This window comes from Pinus tabuliformis, chromosome 2_1, assembly GCF_031772625.1.
Source record: "Pinus tabuliformis cultivar Carrire ecotype Pingquan chromosome 2_1, CPIR1, whole genome shotgun sequence".
Classification (NCBI taxonomy): Eukaryota; Viridiplantae; Streptophyta; class Pinopsida; order Pinales; family Pinaceae; genus Pinus; species Pinus tabuliformis.
Window position 1 is genome coordinate 283,532,847 of NC_142299.1, and position 21,769 is coordinate 283,554,615.

The 21,769-nt window shown below is 37.0% G+C and overlaps 1 non-coding gene across 1 annotated transcript; it reads right to left on the bottom strand.

Annotated features, from left to right (window-relative positions):
• Positions 1–15,935: 15,935 nt before the first annotated feature.
• Positions 15,936–16,009, bottom strand: TRNAN-GUU (transfer RNA asparagine (anticodon GUU)). The gene has a single exon. It is a non-coding gene; the product is annotated as a tRNA-Asn (tRNA).
• Between the last annotated feature and the right edge of the window lie 5,760 nt (positions 16,010–21,769).

The following is a 21,769-nucleotide window of genomic DNA, read 5'->3' on the forward strand; positions in this document are numbered from 1 at the left end:
GGAGTCCAATGACTACAATCCTTGGGTACAATAGCTTTCAATTTTCAAGAAATTTTCATGAAATTTTCTATGGAAGGAAAGGAAGTTGAATTAAGGGGTATTGTAGGGAAACCGGGAAGATAATTAGCTCTAACGGTATGACACAGCTTCTAAAAAAGGAACAAAGAGGTGTAATTGCACAATTATTTTCACTAGATGTTTCAACATTGGAATCATATATTTCTCCAGATCTCCAAAAAGTCTTGGACAATCATTCCAAGGTATTTGAGACTCCCAAAGGTCTCCCACCTATTCGTGATCATGATCATGCTATTCATCTAATTCCAGGAAGTGTTCCTCCAAACATTAGGCTGTACAGATATCCCTATGCCCAAAAGAGTGAAATTGAACGTATGGTTGCAGAAATGCTAGAGGCTGGTATAATTCAACCGAGTCAAAGTTCTTTCTTTGCTCCAGTAGTATTGGTGCACAAGAAGGATGGATCATGGCGCATGTGTCTGAATTATAGGGAGCTCAACAAGCTCACTATTAAAGATAAGTTTCCCATTCCTGTCATTGATGAATTACTGGATGAATTGCATGGATCAATTTACTTCACCAAGTTGGATCTTCGTTTAGGATATCATCAAATTAGAATGAAGACTGAAGACATTCCGAAAACAACATTTAGAACTCATGAGGGTCATTATGAATTTTTGGTCATGCCTTTTGGCCTTACCAACGCACCTTCAACATTTCAAGGTTTAATGAATTCAATTTTCAAACCATTCCTTAGAAAATTCGTGTTAGTATTTTTTGATGATATACTAATCTACAGCAAGTCTTGGAAGGATCATGTTGAACATGTTGACAGGGTGCTACAACTATTGGAAGAGAAACAATTATATGCAAAAAGATCCAAATGTTTCTTTAGAGTACAAGAGGTGGAATATCTGGGTCATATTGTATCTCATGAAGGAGTTATGGTAGACCCTAACAAAATTAAAGCCATTAAGGAATGGAAAATCCCCACATTCATAAAGCATCTGCAATGATTTCTCGGGTTGACAGGGTATTATCGCAAGTTTGTTAAGAATTATGGGAGAATAGTAGCACCTATAACAACATTATTGAAGAAAGATGCATTTTCATGGACTCCAGAAGCAACAAAGGCCTTCGAACATCTTAAAGAGGCAATGTGCCAAGCACCAGTCTTAGCTACACCGAACTTCACAAAAACCTTTATTGTGGAATGTGATGCTTCAGGAAATGGAATTGGTGCCGTTTTAATGCAAGATGAAAGACCCATTGCTTTTGAAATTCATCCAATCAAGGGAAAGTTTTTACACAAAGCTATTTATGAGAAGGAAATGTTGGCAATACTCCATGCACTTAAGAAATGGCGACCCTACCTAATGGGAAGACACTTCAAGGTAAAAACGGATCATGATAGCCTTAAATACTTTTTAGAACAAAGATTATCCTCTAAAGAGCAACAAAAGTGGTTCACAAAGATGTTGGGTTATGACTTTGAAATCATCTACAAAAAAGGGAAGCAAAATGTGGTGGAAGATGCAGTCTCAAGAAAGGATGAGGATGTGGAAGCATTGTTGTGCGCCATTTCTATTATCCAATCAGATTGGATAAACAAAGCAAGGGAGGAATGGAAGAATGAAGAAGAATTGTGGGCACTTATTCGAAAGTTACAATAAGATTCCAGTATGTTTGAAACATTTAGCTGGAAAATGATTCGTTATGGTACAAAGATCGCTTATACCTTTGTAAGAATTCCTAGCTAAAACAAAAGATTTGTATGGAATTGCACACTTCTCCCTTAGGAGGGCACTTAGGATTTTTAAAAACTTACCACAGGGTTAAGAAGGAATTTTTTTGGGATGGCCTTAAATTAGATATTCAAAAATTTGTGGCGGAATGTTTGGTTTACCAACAAAATAAAGTTGAAACAATTAAGACACTGGGTCTATTGCAACCTTTATCCATTCCAAGCCAATGTTGGGAGGAGATTTCAATGGATTTTATCACAGGTTTACCCAAGTCTGAGGGAAAGAGTGTCATCATGGTGGTAGTTGACAGACTTACCAAGTATGCACACTTTTGTGCATTATCACATCCATTTAAAGCCAGTATAGTTTCTATTGCATTTATGGAAACAATTCAAAAGCTACATGGAAACCCAAAGATTATTGTAAGTGACAGAGATCCCATTTTCACTGGAAATTTTTGGACAGAATTATTTTCTTGTCTTGGTACTCAGTTAGCTCATATCTCATCTTATCATCCTCAATATAATGGGAAAATTGAGATAGTAAACAAATGTTTGGAAGGATATCTTCGTTGCTTTGTATCTGATAAATAGACACAATGGGTCAAATGGTTGCCTCTGGCTAAATGGTGGTATAAAATTTTCTTCCATACAGCAATAAAAATGACCCCATTTATGGCACTTTATGGGTATCAGCCACCATCCATCACATCATATTTAAGAGAAAATTCTAAGGTTCAAGCAGTGGAACATGACATCGAACATCAACAACAAGTCCTCCAACTCTTAAAGGATAACCTCGTGTTGGCATAGAATAGAATGAAACAACAGGCAGATAAACATCGCAGCAAAAGAAGTTTTGATGTAGGTGATTGGGTATTCCTACGGCTACAACCATATAAGCAAATGTCCCTCAAGAAAGCTAAGAAGGATAATAAATTATCACCAAAGTATTATGATCTGTACAAGGTGTTGCAAAAGATTGGTACTATGGCATACAAATTGGAGCTTCTTACAGCTTCTTGATTGCACCCAGTTTTCCATGTTTCATGTTTAAAGAAGGTTATAGGCAACAAGCTCCCAGTTCAAACAATATTGCCAGAACTTGACGAGGAAGGAAAAATTATATTGGAACCGGAAGCAGTTACAGAAACAAGAATTCGATAGCTACGAAATCCATCAATTTCATAGTATCTTATCAAGTGGAATAACTTATCCGCTAAAGATTCCACATGGGAGGATGAGAATTTTATACAGAAGCATCCACAACTACTGAAGCATTGACGACAACAATTTTTTGAAGGAGAGGGGCATGTTGGGTCCCTATAATACTAGTGATTACCCCATTACTATTGTAGTTGTACCTCTTATTAATATTGTTGTGCCCCTATTGTCCCCATATTGTTATTACTATGCCCCATAGAATCTCTCTATTGTTATTTTTGTGGCTTTATATTATTATTGTTAGGTCAGCTGGGTTATATTGTGACTCCTTAGACTCCTATATATAGAAAGGAGGTTTTGTCATTTGAATCATGGAAGAATTGTTCATTTGTGTAATGTAAAGGAGGTTGCCCCCTCGAAGAGGCTGAATTCTAAGGCGTTCATCTATCTTTTCTATCTTTTTGTGAGCTGGTTTCATAACACACTCCTTGTTCATCTCGTTCGTTGTTGCACCATGTCTCATCCATTTACCTATTTTTGCAGTCACTCATGATGAAATGACATCAAATCTAGAAATCCCTTATTCTCCCATGATGCATCATCTTTTGTTTTAGGGTGCAAGTGACTGGGAGAGAGGAAAAGGCTCTGAAACTGCAAAAAGCAAATTTTGGGCCGACATGCAGGGCTCTGGGGCACTGTCAAGAAAAACTGCGCAAAGGTCCCTGAGAGGCTAGGTTGAGCAGTCCTTGACAACAATGAAATTCTGTGGGATCGGGCTTAGCTGGGAGGTAGAATTGCACAATTTTTCCAAGGAAGGCAATGTGGGCAGCAGGGAGCACTGACAATGAAAACTAAGTAGATTCTCAATGGACGTTGGGAGTGGGCTGCAGGAGCTTGCTGTCCAAAACTGCACAAAATTGGGAGGTAGTCATGTAGAACATGTCTGTGCAGTTTTTGGGCTAAGCGGGGTGCCAGGCAGTTGGTTGAAAGTCCAAGAAAACTATGCAGTTTTCAGGAGGAGCAACAGGTCGGCTGACAGGGGAACTAGCTGACAGAATTGCGTAACTTTTAGGGACAATGCAGTGACAGGCAATGGGTGCTTGTCCCTCATGTCTGCACAATTTCTTCATTCAGTGGAGGTGGGCATGCTGACAACTTCTGCGTAATTTTTTGGAGTGAAGCCCAAGGTCACTGCCCAGTCAAACTCAATGGTTGACCAGCGGGAGGCTTGATAGATTCACTTGCGGGAAACATAGATTGAGATGGCTTCTTGGAAAACTTCTACGCTATTCTGGGTGAGATTAAATCACATCGATTCCAGGATTTCACAGTGCAGACTGCCTAGGAGGCAGCCTCAAGCTCTGCACAATTCTAGGCAACAGTACTTAGTCACTGAGGGCTGAGATTGTGCAATGCATCTTAGTGGAGGTCCAGTTGATGGAGAATGGTTTGGTCGACAGATCTTTGGTAAAATGGCCAAGTGTGTGAGCGAGTGAACTCGTGTATACATTACCTTGTGAACACACACTCAACATGACTCGATGACAAGACACCCTAAACCACAAGACAACATATTCTCATTGTGACTAACTACGAGACTACCTAATGGTGAAAGTGACAAGTGCGATGCTTTGGATAGACCTTAGGACAACTGTGACGACACTTGCACGACAATGCTTACAACATCATGTGTGAGTGTGACATATGTTTACATAGGGAACACGACTCAAGCACAAATATTCAACATCACCCGAACAAGGTCACAAGCATGACATAACAATCAACATGTCGAAGATGATAGTTGGTCAAACAAGTGAAAATGAAGCAAGACATGTAGAGGAAGAACATGAAATGACTTTTTGAGTTCGTGCACATGCATGTTACTGAGGACAAGATGATATGACAATGACAAGCAGTCCTGCAGACTCACTAAGAGGTGCACTGCGAAAGGTGTTCTTTAATTACCATACTTACCCTTGAGATGATCATGCATCCGACAGAGTTTGTAGGTGGTCCTGATCTTCTCCATTACTCAGACTCTTGGTCCTTCTCCTCAACTCCTTTGGAGTGATATCAGCATGTCACATTTTCCTATTATCACTAGGCGATGGATCAATGCAGTTTCAGCGAGAAGTGATTGTTGTCAGGATGAGGCCCGAGGAGGCCCATCGATGCAGTATCTGCATGCAAGACCGACAGGACAACTTGGACAACACTGAGTAGTTTTGAGGCACAAGACACTGCTACGAGATGGGGGTCCTAGGAGGACACCTTTGTGTAGTTTCTGAATGGAGGGAAGTTGGACTACTCTACACATTTCTGGGAAGCAATGTTGGCTTCTTGACTGCTCTACGCATTTCTGGAGAGCAGTGTTGGCTGCCTAATTTCTCTGCACATTTCTGGAGAGTAGTGATGGCTGCCTGAATTCTCTACGCATTTTTGGAGAGTATTTTTGGTTGTGGTCTTTGCGCATTATGGGGTTTCATAGACAAGGGAAAAATATTGATGGTTGCAAAAGAAAAGTGCACAGTTTTGGGAGGTTGGATGAGGCTAAGTTGCTTGGGAAATTGGCTAAGTGTGAGATTAATGAAACATGTGTAAACATTGGTAAGACTTGACTGTGATCACACACCAACACTTAGTGATACAATGTAGACCATCCAGAATGTATAAACATACTTTGCTTGATGTAATAACCTCCATGACAAGAGTGCATGTAGTGAGTGTGAAACATGTCAATGTGATGACACCCACTCATACGCACACAATTCCCTTGAACAAAAACAACATTGCCTTTAGATGACAAACAACAACCCCTATGCCCATAGATGACACATGCTACATAAAGATGAGAACAAGGACAACTCTTAAGATCAAGGAGGCTTGATTGAAATCATCAGCTTACCAACAAGTGACCAAGGATGATTGATTGCAGGATCCAAGATAGGCTCTAAAATTTTCATGCGAGCAAAAATTTTGGAGGGTGGTTGTAGCCGCTATAACATGCATGCGATCACACCACCAACAATGTTGTTGAACTGACATCCTTGGAAAATGACTCATTTAATGCCAACAACAGCAGTAGCACCGGATCCACATTGTGGGAGATTCCATTCTAATCATTCAAATGAGTCATAAGATCATCAATGGATCGGTTACGCGGAAGCTAGCCAGGAGTTGGCGCCTGGAAGCCCAACTCGAATGCATTCAACATCTTCTGGATAACTTCAAATATGCTTCTACAGGACATGTTCTATGAACAAGGAATAAAGTGGCGTGTTGAAAAGTGTGCAACAAGAAATGCTTGTTGAGAATGCAACAAGATGATGGAGCTTAGTGGAAAGGAGTCGCCTTCACTAAGTGGTCTCGTAGGCAAGTTTTGGCGCAAAGTCTATTTTAGAATATGTCTATTTTTAGACATATGGATCATGGTCTATGAGTTGCAGTTTGTTGTTTATGGATTATTGGTCATGTTGGGAAAAATAGATGGACTTCTATTTTTGGATCACAGTAGGAGTGATTAGAGTCTATTTTTAGACTGCTAGTCAAAAATACAAAATTCAAATATTATTGTCTCATAATAATATTTAGACTATAAACTTTATCTTATTCTCTTGGAGCACTTCAGTTTGAGCTACAGATGTGGCACATGCAGCTATCAGAAGGAAATGGGTTTTCTTTGTCTGTTAGTTGAGCTATTGCATGCAGGACATCAGTTAGAACTCATGTGGTTGAGTTTTGTGGAGTTGGATGAGCAGTTAGTGGAGTTGTGTTCAGTTTGACTTAGTTGAACTAGTTGTATTTTAGTCTAACTGATCAATAGACTAAGTGATGAGTTGTGTGAATTAGTTATTAATTAATTCACTAATTATTAACTCATAATGCAACTGAAGAATACATCAGTTAACTCAGTGCATGTACAGTTCAGTGGAGACAGGTGTTAGAGGTTGAGATGGCTATCAGTTGTGCATGAGATTGTGCACAATCAAGGGATTGAGTATTCCAATGAGTATTGCCTAGTAATTGCCCAGTATTATAGCCTCTGCTCACGTCTTCCCAGTGTGAGTGATTCTTTGGAGGTAAATATGAGTTTGGTTAATCCATTCTCATTCATTCTTGAGCAGGTATTGAGCAGTGGAAGCAGGCAAGCAGTGGAATAGATTTGGAGATCAGATCTGAGCAATATTGTGTGTAACAGGTGGAGATAGTGCTGGATACTTGTGAGAAGTATTGACTATTGTAATGTTACATGTTCTCAATCATTAATATACAGATAGTGTGGGGTTTTCAGCTGTAAGCTTTCCCCGGGTTACATACTGTGTTAATGTGTGCATGCTCTTGATGTTTTATTGTTATTGATGCTACTAAATTGATGATCAACGTAGAGAAGCTTATGTATTGTGTATGTATTCCGCAATAGTACATGATCATGATAATCTCCATTGAATATGTGTTAAATTATTCAAAATTTCAGAACATGTAACAAACATAGTACAATACTCCTCACAAGTATCCAGCACTATCTCCACCTATTACACACAATACAACTCTGATCTGATCTCCAAATCTCCCCCGCTACTTTGCCTGCCTCCACTGCACAATCCCTGCTGAGAATGAATGAGAATGGCCGATCCAAACTCCTATTTACCTTGTGAAAATCACTTACACTGTAAATCACGTGAGCACAAGCTATATTTCACTTGGTATTGGCCCACACTACGCAGAGATCATTGGCATAACTCAATCCCATGCATGTGCACAATCTCATGCACAACTGATAGCAATCTCAACCTCTAACACCTGTCTCCACTGAACTATACATGCACTGAGTTAACTGATGTATTCTTCAGTTGCATTATGAGTTAATAATTAGTGAATTAATTAATAACTAATTCACACAACTCATCACTTAGTATATTGATCAGTTAGACTAAATATAACTAGTTCAACTAAGTCAAACTAAACACAACTCCATTAACTGCTCATCCAACTCCACATGGTATCAGAGCTAGATGATTTGTAGGAAAAATTTCTACATGGTATTGGAGTTGGTTGATTTGTAGAAAAAGTTCTACAGGATATCAAAGCGGGATTGATCATCAGATCTATTATTCAGAAATTGTCTACATTTTATTTCTTCAGGCAGAGTCTATAATCGGGCCAGGTAGTTCTGGATTCATCCTTCTTTTGGAAGGTGAGATATCTGGTGAATGCCCATACAGTCGATCTCTGTACAAGAAATACTTTGTTCTCACGAATTTTAGATCAGAAGTTGTTGAGTTTTGAGCTGGTGAAATGGCGCTCAAGGATAAACTCAGAAACATTAGGTGTGAGAATGGAGACAGTATGCCCCAGTATCTCACGAAGTTCACACCAATGCCAGGATGAGCTGGGAAGTGTGGGGGTAACTATTGAGGATGATGATATGGTGAGTCTAGCACTCCTTGGCCTTCCTAAGAGTTGGCATAGCTACCAGGACTCGGTGAATGGAAGGGAGAAATTGCCAGGATGGGAAAGAATTTGGTCGGATCTTGTGCAAGAGGAGATTAGAGGGCGCACCAGAGACAGTTCTTCATCTATGCATGATGAGGAGAACTGTGCCTTAGCGAGTAAGGTGAAGAAGGGGAAGGGGAAGGTTTCTCTTTCCGAATATAGTTCTTCCAATGATGGGAAGAAGGTTGACAAGTCGAAGGTGAGATGCTTTCGTTGTCATGAGTTGGGTCATTATGCTACTAATTGCCCAAAGAAGAAGTCCAAGAAGGGATCCGGGGAAGGATCTGAAGGTGAGGCACTTGCTTCACAATTTGAGTTGGATTTCACACTCTTCGCATGCATGGTTTCATCCATGATGGGAAGTGGTTGGTTTCTTGACAATGGAGCTTCTTTCCACATGACCAGTGACAAAAGTTTGTTCAGTACTTTGGAGGAGAAAGATCTCCAGATACTCATAGGGATGGGTAATGATGAGAAGTATAGTGTCTCAGGTGTAGGCACAGTTATTTTTCAAAGGGAGCATGGAGCTCGTCTTACCTTGACCGATGTCAAGTATGTACTAGGACTTAAGAGAAACTTGGTGTCGATCGTGATGCTGGAAGACAGAGGCTATGATGTAGTCTTCAGTAAGGGAAAGGTTTTCCTTAGACACATCATCACTAGACAGGTGAAGCAGATTGGTTCATGGGTCAAGAACCTGTATGCTCTTGAGGTTCAAGATGTATGCAAAGCCTTGAGCAGCGAGGCAACTGATGGAGACTTGGTGGTTGAGAGGGAGCGTATTTTACCTCTCAACATGCAGAGCCAAAAGAAGTCTCAGACGATTGTGGAGGAGCCACGATTGGTGCAGCTTCAGGAGGTTGTGGAGCAGCCACAACAAGGGAAGCTGAGAGGAGATCGAGTAGAGACATCTACTCATGCAGAGACCTCCAGTAGGGGGAAACTTCGAGCCAGGTGGGCTGAGGGATCACATGCAGCGATACCTCCAAGTTGGAGGTGGGGTGATGTAGATTGATCGTTCCAAGGAGGAGGGGCAGGATCCTTGAGGTACCCAACCTCTTGGATGAGACCTTGCTACGAGAGTCCCAATGTGTAGTAGCAGGAACTGACTGATTGGATAGAGACAGATGCGGATGGAGCGGCAGAGAGAGCGACAGTGCAGGGCAAGGATAATTTTAGGGGCGAATGTTCGCCCTTTGGCGAAATTAAGGGGTTTTAAATTTTTAGTGGGCGAATATTTTGTATCATATTACATTTTTACAAATCACCTCAAATAGCCCACCTTATTTTAAGGGAGAGGGTAAAAAAGGTAAATTTAGCCCTTGAAATTAGGACTTACAACCTTCTATTCGCCCATTTTCAAGAATAGGTTTTATTTAAGTGAATCCTATGGGCCAAATACCATATTTATAAAAGAGGTATGGTAAATTAATAAAAATATAAATAAATGAGAGGTATGGTAAATAGATAAAATATTTTTTATATTTACTCCATAAGTCACCTTATATACATGTAAGGGTGTAAACAAATAAAAATATAAGTAAATTGGAGGTATGGTAAATAAATAAAACGTCTTTTTATACTTACTCAAAAGGTATGGTAAATAAATAAAAATATAAATAAACTAGACGTATCGTAAATAAATAAAACCTCTTTTTATATTTAGTTCATAACCCTCGTTCTATTTATGAAGGCTTAAGAAAGAGGTTTTATTTAAGTGAATCCTATGGGCCAAATACCATATTTGTAAAAGAGGTATGGTAAATTAATAAAAATATAAATAAACGAGAGGTATGGTAAACAAATAAAACATTTTTTTATATTTACTCCATAAGTCACCTTATATTTACGAACACTCAAAAAATGGGTTATATTTAGGTGAAACCTATGGCCAAAATACTATGGGACAAATACCATGGACTAGATTGTTATTAATACCATGCAAAAAACCATTATTAACCCTAATATTAGAATTAATAAAAATAAAAATGACACATGGTATTGACCCATGGTATTCACCTGGAATGTAGCCTATTTAAATGGGGGAATTAAACCAGCATGTAGCCTATGCTAAGATTCACTAGGACTTTACAAAGTTTTATTATTTAGTGAAAGACTTGCCAAGATCTTACAAGATTTTATAATTGAGTAAAATATTTGCCTGGTGAGAGATTCGCCAAAAAATTATATATACATATTATATTATTGATAAAATCGCCTTCCATTTTTCCTATATACCATGGAGATTCGCCCATTTATTATATTTATAAATTTGGGGGGGTTCTTAAAATTTTCCTTGGTGCAGGGAATCCCAAGACAGCGCATAGCATGCAGGCTGCAGCAATGCAAGAGGCACAAGTGTTTTGCACAGTGCTAGGTGGCACAGAGAGGTGTGCAATGGTGCGAGATGCATGGAGATGTTGCAGTAGCGCAGATGTCAAAGAGGGAGCACTTGTCAGCAGCAGGTAGAGCTTCAGCATCAGAGTATGTTCCTAGCCCAACAGAGTGGTCAGTTGGGAGTGTTTTTGTTCCAAGTGTTGTTGGAGCAAAGTGGACCGGGCAGATGTGTTGCATGCAGAACATTCCAGAGTTTCAGGATCGGGTTTGAGAGGAAGCCTTTCTTGTTGAGAGGGAGTGTTGAAAAGTGTGCAACAAGAAATGCTTGTTGAGAATGCAACAAGATGATGGAGCTTAGTGGAAAGGAGTCGCCTTCACTAAGTGGTCCCGCAGGCAAGTTTTGGCACAAAGTCTATTTTTAGACTATGTCTATTTTTAGACATATGGATCATGGTCTATGAGTTGCAGTTTGTTGTTTATGGATGATTGGTCATGTTGGGAAAAATAGATGGACTTCTATTTTTGGATCACAGTAGGAGTGATTAGAGTCTATTTTTAGACTGCTAGTCAAAAATACAAAAGTCAAATATTATTGTCTCATAATAATATTTAGACTATAAACTTTATCTTATTCTCTTGGAGCACTTCAGTTTGAGCTACAGATGTGGCACATGTAGCTGTAAGAAGGAAATACGTTTTCTTTGTGTGTTAGTTGAGCTATTACATGCACGACATCAGTTAGAACTCATGTGGTTGAGTTTTGTGGAGTTGGATAAGCAGTTAATGGAGTTGTGTTCAGTTTGACTTAGTTGAACTAGTTGTATTTAGTCTAACTAATCAATAGACTAAGTGATGAGTTGTGTGAATTAGTTATTAATTAATTCACTAATTATTAACTCAGAATGCAACTGAAGAATACATTAGTTAACTTAGTGCATGTACAGTTCAGTGAAGACAGGTGTTAGAGGTTGAGATTGCTATCAGTTGTGCATGAGATTGTGCACATGCATGGGATTGAGTTATGCCAATGATCTCTGCGTAGTGTGGGCCAATACCAAGTGAAATATAACTTGTGCTCATGTGATATACAGTGTGGGTGATTTTCACAAGGTAAATAGGAGTTTGGATTAGCCATTCTCATTCATTCTCAGAAGGGATTGTGCAGTGGAGGCAGGCAAAGCAGCGAGGGAGATTTGGAGATCAGATCAGAGCTGTATTGTGTGTAACAGGTGGAGATAGTGCTGGATACTTGTGAGGAGTATTGTACTATGTTTGTTACATGTTCTCAATCAATATAATATACAGATAGTTGGGGTTTTTAGCGAGATGCTTTCCCCGGAAAATATTGTGTTGATATGTGTGATTGATGCTTCTATGTGCGCATGTTATTGTTTCTACTTCTGTAAATTGATGATCAACGTAGAGGAGCTTATGTATTGTGTATGTATTCTGCAATAGTACATGATCAGCATAATCTCCATTGAATATGTGTTTATTATTCAAAATTTCTACATGGCGGATTGGCTTTCCAATGAGGGATCACTAAATCCACTTAAAGAATTCATTATTGCTTGGAGGGAGTCGAAGAGCAAGGAAGATCTCAACCCAAGTGAACTCCAGGCTCTCTAAGATCTGTTGGACGAAGACTTAATAGTCCCCGATGGGGGTGGTCACTCGGCACAACACATGGCAGTAGGGCGGCATACAGAGCCTGTCTGGCCTTCACGAACCTCTTTAATGTGCCATAATGAGCAAGGCTGGCATTAAGTGCCTACAGGCAGGCGACTCTCTCACTCACGGCGAAGATATATTCCATGATAGGATAGGATATATTGCATTAACTAGAGACTTGTCATAGGATAAAACTGCCTCGAAATATTAGTATCATGAAACACACAAAACATAAACATAAGATGGCTATTATGAGTGATCTAAATCTGATAATGAAATTTGAATAGGCTCTTTTGTGCCTTCATGAGTTTTTCCCATCACAGGAGGTATGCCAAGGTGCTACTGTATTCTCTTTAACGCGAATCTCAATAATCATTTCATCTACTAATACATGCCGATGGTTTGCATGTGTTGATCATGAAATGACCCCTAGTATGCTTAGTCTCATGGATCCAACCAGCCCATTCTACTAAGGCCTTTGTATCTGAGAGAGGGGCTCTATGTGTGAATGTTTCTCCCTTAGCTTAAGCAATTTATTTGTGGATGGGGCTTGGCATAAGGTCTTAGTATTTCCCAGAGATGTCCTCCAATTGATGATGCATGTAGAAGTGCCCCCTTAAGGCTCATTCCTGATAATAATTTTCCCCCCTCCTAATGTGTGTTCTCCGACGAGGCATTGGGCCTGAGACAATTGATTTGCAACCTGGAGTAAGTATTGAAGATGGCTAGTGAGATTTGAACCACAAAGAATCTGTAGCACCAAGTATCTGTTTTGGCCAGGGGGTGACTCAACAAAACTACTAGCTAGGCCTGCACTATAGATGGAGGTGCAATTATCTCCCCACACCACTTCCTCCAAACAATTTGTCTCCACCATATACCAATCTTACCCTAAATTCCCCAAAGTAATTGTAATTGCTCTGCAAAGAAAATGGACCAACAATGTGAACATCTAGGTGACAATAGGTGTTGGAAACACAATTATAAAACCAAACTCTAGGTACTAAAGAGCCATCGTGAAACTCGGGATTGATGGCAGGGCTCCTAAATGCCCTCCTACCCCGCCCCCCCCCCCACATCTCATAACCAAATAAGCTCCAGCACAACTTCCCTCCCTCTACCATGAAAATTACACAAATGGTTGAATCTCGATGTGGGATAACACAAATAAGAAGCCAGATAGACTGCCACGACGAAGAGAGGGATTGAAAATTATGAACACCATTCCCTCCCAATCTTCCAAAGACACCATAAAATGGGTTACAATAAAACTTCACGAAATATATCCAAATAAACTGAAGCTTATAGAATTGAAACATAGAAAGTAAAAAGCAAAGAGACTACATGACAATTAAGTGGACTTATCTTAGTCAGTAGCTTCAATGGGGATGGGCTCCTTGTTGTTGCCTAGGGAGAAACTTTGTTCAAGAGGGATGCTCATGATTTTGTTGATACCACCCAGCTTGTGATCGATAGCTACCATTTTCCACTATATGTGGCCCAAAGATGGGAGAATATCTTCCCTGCTCTCATTTATGTCTAGCAAAACTCTTGCAAGTAAGAACTTGAGATGCCAAATATATCCAAAGTGTACATGTATTTATTATAACACCCTCTTATATGTCCTACGTTATGAACCCAATCCACTACTTTCGCCAATATTTCAATGTTCATGAGGGTGTGTATCTCATTAGCCAATTCTCTCTCTGCGTCAACAATTTCCTCTTAGATTGGATAAGGAGTAGCTTATTTATAATTGAGCCACAAAACGTTTAGCTCTCAATTCTGATTCAGTGCACCCCATTTCCTAATAATATGCCACCCTACGATGCACTCAAACTCTCTAACATGGCATTGTGACGACGACGACATTATCAAGGAAGCCAACGATAGGAGAGATAAGGGAGAGTGAAAGAAGTGTTGGGGCAGAAGGAAGTACTTGTTACTCACCTTCAGCTGGTCATTTGGAGAAAGAGTGGACGTCTTATAGCCGATGTAGAATGAATCAAAGTGAATTCCTACATGATCTAGGAAGCACTGAGAGGTTTATGAAGGATCTGCACGGTGACATCATAGTGAACCAGGTGGATAGTTTCCTTGTTATTACCCACAATCAGGCAAGACGCATGGTTCCCAATAGTTTATTTGGTTTGTTATAAACCAACAAAATCCATAGATTTAAGAAAGAAACGCATAAATGGCTTGTCATATAAACTGCAATGCCAGGAATACATAAGAGATATGTAATGAAAGGACAGAGTGGATTGGGTCAACTAGTGGACCATTCAAACATTTTATGGTGGCGGTCCAAAACATTGGAGAATCCCATCGGAAATCTGATGTCACCGTGCAAATTACAATTTGTGGAGGAGGAAGGAAGGTGTTGAAAATATTGAAGATCCCAATGCCCATCATCAGTATGATGTCACCATGCAAATAGGATGGAGGGAACTTGCCCACATGTTAAATATATAATATGATGGTCTTTGAGGGTGTTTAGATAGACTCCTGTTTTTGCAATTCAACTTATTATGCATCACAACTTTACGTTGGAATTTGGGGAGACATCGACGCATCTACGAAGACTTTTTAGTATCGTACTCTAATGAGGTTGAAAATTTGTTGGTGATTTTTTTTGGAAATCTCGGTTATAATTGTCAAGTTTTAAGATATTGACATTTTTAATGGTTTTGAATCTATTTACACCATTAAAAACAACATTCAAACATTTCTACCATCAATTTTTTAAGGAAAAAATAGCCAGATTTCAGCAGATTTTGGGTCTCTGGAAAAATTTGCCACTCCATAAACAATGCCCATTTTAATTATGCGACATTTTATAGTAATAATTTAATTTTAAATTGATGCAGATATCAAATTTCTGGTACCTGTGTTTTGGGATGTCTCTATCATTAACAACTCACAAATATTTTGGAAAGTCAACATTAATTTGGAAAAAATACTGCTAAAATAAATATTTGTGTTGTGAATCAAATACTTATAAAGAAAATATGCCAAATCTAAATATTGGATGAAATAAATATTTATGTTTTCAATTAAATGTTTTTTTTAGAAATTGAAAAAACTTGTGTTGTAAATAGAAAATGTTCTACTAAATCTTTCACTTATTTTCAAGGAAAACAAAATTTTATTCCTAATATATTTAAAATAAAAATAAATATTTATTTTAAATTGGAAAAAAATAATTAATATAATTTTAATAAAAAATTATTAAAACTAAGTGGTTTTAAATTTAAAACGTAAAGACACTCTGACACTGATATTATTGCATTTTCTTAATGTGCTCTCGTAATTTACTGCACTAATCCACCAATAAATATATTTATAGAATAGGCATGTGCATAAATTATGAAACTTAAATATATGTTTAACCGCTTAAAACAATTGATTCCACCGATATTCATATATATGGAATAGGCATTAATTGGTAGAATGGAACACACGAAATATTCTTGTAAGCCCTTAACATAGGCTGGTTACAAATGATCGCTAGAAGGAGGGCTTGAACCTCCGACCTTGTGGTTAACAGCCACACGCTCTAACCAACTGAGCTATTCCAGCTACGGTTTTGCAAAGTAGGCATGTGGAGAGAGATTTTTATTTCCCTATCCATTTAACTCCTTAAAACAATTCGGATCCAGTACTTGATGCAATATTCATTTAACCCGCAAAACAATTATTCGTAAAACAGCGTTACCCAGGGCCACATTAAAATGCAAATGCAATGCTTTCCTAATAATTTATTTATTATTTAATTCATATTTTTAGATTTATTATAATTTAATAGTTAAATTAATAATGGGATATTTATTATTAATTATTATTTACAAATATAATATAAGTTAATCGGGAAATTTAACTTTAGATCTCAGCAATTTCATATAAAGACAATTATTAAATAAGTTGTCTCAAATATATATATATATAAAAGTAACGTTCACGTGAAATTTGAATGAATATATATTTATATATTTATGCTAATATTTATGAGTGCATTTGAATTCACGATTGCAAAGAAGACTTTAAAAGTACACCCACAAAGAGTGTGTTAGCAATACAATCATTCAACATCTATTCAATATCTCGTGGGAAAAACACATTTTCTGAAAAAGATTTTAGAATTAAAGTTATTTCATAAAAGAATAATACTTATCATAAGAAGAGGACAAAACTCCCAGTTAGGGTTTATGACCCCATAAACTACTTTGAAATGACTTGCATACAATGACACAACCTCCCTATGGTTGTCAATTGTTGTCGGTGGAGTTGGGCTAACTTATGATGTCCGTGGAGGGAAGTGTGATAGCCCCATGAAAATTCCCCTATTGTAAATAATGTAACCATTTTGGGAACTTAGAGGAGCTACCCACTGTCATCATAATAGCTCCCTCAAGTCTTTAGGATGACTCTCCTTTAGTACAAGGGACATTTCCGTGAGTAAATTTATGATATACTTTATAAGAAATATATGGCTAGTTGATTGCTAAGACTAATGCCAATCTAAGGGTTATAGAGTCAAGTAATACAGACAAAGAGGGATTGAAGTTATGTAGGAAGACAATCTAAGGGTTATAGAGTCAAGTAATACAAACAAAGAGGGATTGAAGTTATGTAGGAAGACATAGTCAATCCATACACTAATGTGTGATGAATAGTCTAAGTAGATTACTTAGGTTATATGAAAGTATTAAGGACCCTTATGCAAGGTGCACCATGAACACCATGAATTTGTAGCAAAAAGTTAATGTGCAACCATGCAATGGACAACACTTTGGTGCATATCTTCTAATGCTTCATGGGCTTTTCATTTCAACCATTCTATCCTCATTGAGTTTGTTTAGCAATGAGAGAAGACATTTTATTCCAAACTCGTAGATTCTCACCATTACTTCATCAAGCTGTTAAAATATAGTGTCAAAAAATGTGTCCTTACTTAACTCATTCAACAACATGTGATCCTTAAATTGTCATGGATATTCCACTCGACAACTCATCACAATATATCTGATAAAACTATATTTAAAAATATGGAATCTACAATATTAGGGTTTTATTTCTATTTAGATTTATGGATCTGTAGATTATTGTTTATTGTGTATGCATACAAATTAAAATTTATGCACGAAATAGAGAACAATGAAATAAAAGCTCATAAACCACAATTTGACACAAGATATAACCTAAGAAGCCCTTTCGGGAAAAAAACTAGCTAGAAGCTCAGCCCGTTCTACACTCTTTCTCTGAATAGAAAATAGTTGTGAGTAAAAAGAAGTACGGCCTGTGACCTATGGGCTATTACATTGCAAAAATCATTTTTATGTGCTCCCTCCCTATCCCTCTTAGTTATTTTTCTCATCGATGGAAGAAATGCACTAGAAAAGAATGGGGAGTCTTTTCCTCCTAGTGGCCCAGTGATAACACAGACCAATATCCTACTAGTGGTTAGGTTTGACTACCTTAGCTCTTAACTAGAGTTACAATATGGACTCTTCTAGAGTCTTCTTCATAATAATAACATGGTTAGCTTGTTTTCCACAAGTTATGGGGGTTGACGTGGAATCCTCTTGAATTATGGTGGTGAAAACAAGAAGGTCAACTTCCGAGTGGCACCAATTTTGCATACAAACTCTCATTGATGTGATTCTTGTGTCATTGCAAAAGTCTTTGTGTGTAGAATATGAAAAGAATAACGTTGTGCTAAATCGAGGATTTTTTACACACAAAAACGTCATTTGCTCCCTCAAAATGCTCCTGAAATGTTTTAGACCCCAATTTGCCAAATTAGATCCCGCTAATAAAATTGGTCGTGTGAGTTGATTCCTCTACTTTTTTCACTTTGAAAGCATCAATATGGATGACAAAAAATATAATAATCCAATTTGAATCAACATGTGTAAGAGTTCCTATAGGGAGATATATCCTTATTTTGTAAATTGCTACAACACTATGACTAATATATTCTAGAATTCTTGAACTCAGTGAAGTACTAATGAAAGTACTCTCTCTTAAGATTAAGATTTACAACAAAAAGCACTCACATCTAGTCCTAAATATGCCCATGTAATTATTTGTGACCAACAAAATTATATTTTAAACTATTCAAAAATATATTTATCTTCCCAAAGTCTTGTTTTCCCAAATATAATCACCTTGTATTTATATAAGTAATTTGATTATAACTTTAGAAATCTCCATATTAAGATGCCATTTCAATCCATTTCCCAAAAATTACTCTTCAAAACTTTCATACATTGAATATTTAAATTGCAGTTCCATATATTCACTTACTAGAAAAGATCTTGGAAACACTTTGCAACCTCTAAAATTGCCTATGCTTTTTGAAAGAAACACTTTTCATTAATATTTTAATGAATTTTCTCTTATATTTTAGAAAATGGCCGGACTCAGCTCTCATGTCTAAATAATTTGAAGGTAACTCATGATCATCACTCCTATTGGTACTCATCTTTTTAATATTTCCATCTATAAAACTTCTCTACATAGTGAGACTTGACTTGTCCCTGTTTTTCCACATTATTATTAATTAGAAATTTGCATCAAAGGGCATCTTGACGATCAAAGCATTATTACTTATAACATTGGCATAAAAACTTAATCACAATGAACATCTTCACGATCACAAGCGTTATGTTTTGGACGTTATTGAAAATGATAAATTTTATGTACTTTTATAACGCACGCACTAAACCATTCGCATATTGCCGTTGAAATTTTTAAAAATACCTTGCAAATTTAAAAAAATTTGAGTTTAAGTTTTTTAATCTGTAACATAATACCTTGCAAATTTAAAAAAATTTGAGTTTAAGTTTTTTAATCTGTAAAATTTGAATGTTTTAAAAGTTTTTCAGTGTGTTAAATTCATTTAATATATTTAAAAAATTATTTTAAGTAACAAAAAGTCACATTCTTATCTAAATTATATTAAAAAAATATTTTGTTTACAAGTTACATTATATCGTTAATAAATATCAATTTGTATAAAGAGTTTTTCGAAAGAAGTCATATTGAAGATAATCTTCAATGTGACTTTTTCCGAAAAACTCTTTATACATTATGATATGGGTCACAAAAGCTTGAATTTGAATAAATATCAATTTATATATAATTAATTATAAAAAAAAATGGCAAAACAAAAAATTGGAAAATATATATATATATATTTGTGTTGTTAATTAAATGTTTTTAAAAATTGTGTTGTCCATGGAAAATGTTGAAGCAAATATTTCATCCATTTTTAAGGATAAACTAGATTAGATCTATCCCAACTCCAAATCTACCAAGCCTTCAGAGGGATCAAATCTCTTTTCACTCTAAAACATGTTTTCACCTCAAAGATTTATTTAAGTTGGTTTAATTATTAATAATTTATCCAAGATTGGCCACAAGAATAGCTTATATAAATTATTAAATCAATTTAGATAATTATTAAAAATTAGTTAAAATGGATCTAAGGTAGTTTAATTATTAATAATGAATCATTATAATTATTAATTTTATTAATTTTGTATTATATTATATTATTTTTATGTAATTTGACTTAGTTATAATGTTTTAATTGATGATGATGATGCTGATAGTGGTTATCGTCCACTGAGACCAAACTTTGGTCTATCGAACCTAAAGAAATGAATTATTTAGTTTGATTTAAGATTTTATTCCTATGCTCAAAAAGCTTGGAGAGAAGCCTCTCGAGCTCACTGTAATTTTGACATCATAAAAGGCTAGGAAGGTCAGTATTGCAACAAAGATTTTGAAACTGAGATCTAATGTGGTTGTACGCGGGGCACTCTAAGAGGAAGTGATTTTCATCCTTGACGTTCGTATTCTCACAGAGATGGCAGAACCTTTCCATCCATGGTGTTTTAGGAACTGCCCAACGACCTGTTTCACTATGGAGTTCATGAGAGTTCGTTCTAATCTTGGCTATATTAATTTTCTTCTTTGAGCTAGTTAAAATAGAGAGAAACTTTTGATCTTCTAGGGTGGGGTTGATGACCTCCTTATAATATCTTGATTTTCTTTTAGCTGCTAAATCTTTCTCACACCACATTTTTCTTTGAACTTAGAAGTAACAATATTTTTTATGTTATTAATGTTTTGCAATGCAACATTCTCGTCGATCTCCCAATGGTTTAACCAGGCCCTGGTGTCTTTATACCAACCTTGTTTGAGCCTTAGGTGGTTTTGGAAGGAATTTAAAGCTAGCTTAGGAAGTCTATGGTCTCCTATGCTATTGAGTTTGTGCTTGTACAACAGAAGCCTAGTCATAGCTAGGCTCTCGATAGGGGAAAGACCCACTTCTATAAGGAGAATAGGATAGGGTGTGTTGCTTTTAATTTTGAGGTTATACATTATAAAACGCTTTTGGATTTGCTCAATCTTTCTCCAGGATTCTCTAGAGATGCTACAACCCCAAACCTCACATCCATATAAGATAAACGAAGTGACTAAAGTTTCAAAGAGGAACTTATTTCTATCCCACATTACGAGGTTTGTCATTTTACAATTATTTTCAATACCAAAATAAGTTTTCCATCCCCCATTAATCCTTTTCTCAATGCTATAGTTCTAGTTGAGCTTCTGATGAATATCAATTCCTAGGTACTTGTAGGAAGACACTTCCTCCAACTTACTATTGTCATACATAAAATTAGCGTAAGTGTCCTTCTTGGATTTGATAATCATAACTTTTTTTTTTGTCAGTGTTAACAATCATACCCATGGTAGAGCAGAAATCCTCAAGTCTAAGTTTCTTATCAAGATCAGATGGGAACCTTGCGAGAAGAAAAATATCGTCAACGTAGAGAAGAAGGATGATGACTATCCCATCTAAGATCATGCCAGCACATCCTGCTTCCTCTAAACAATCTTCTAGCTTGTCGATGTAAATGCCAAATATGGTAGGGGAGAGGGGGCAACCTTGTTTAACTCCGATATTACACTTAATATCTTTTGACCACCCCTCGTTGCTTTTTAACTTGGTAATTACATTCTCGTATACCTTATAGCGACAACTCTCAACTCAAAAGGAACCTTTAGCTCTTCTAATCTGTTCCAAAGGTTGTTTCTAGGAACCATATCAAAAGCCTTTCTAGAGTCCACAAAGCAACAAAAGAGATTGGATTTATCATTGCATCATTCCTCCACAATGATCTTAAGCGTAACGAGGTGGTCTATTGTTGAGTGCTGATTTCTAAAACCCGCTTGGCCTTTAGCCCGCTTAACTTCACTTTCAAGCCATATGCTCAACTTCCTTTCCAACATAATACCATATAACTTGGCTAGGAGAAGGATGATCAT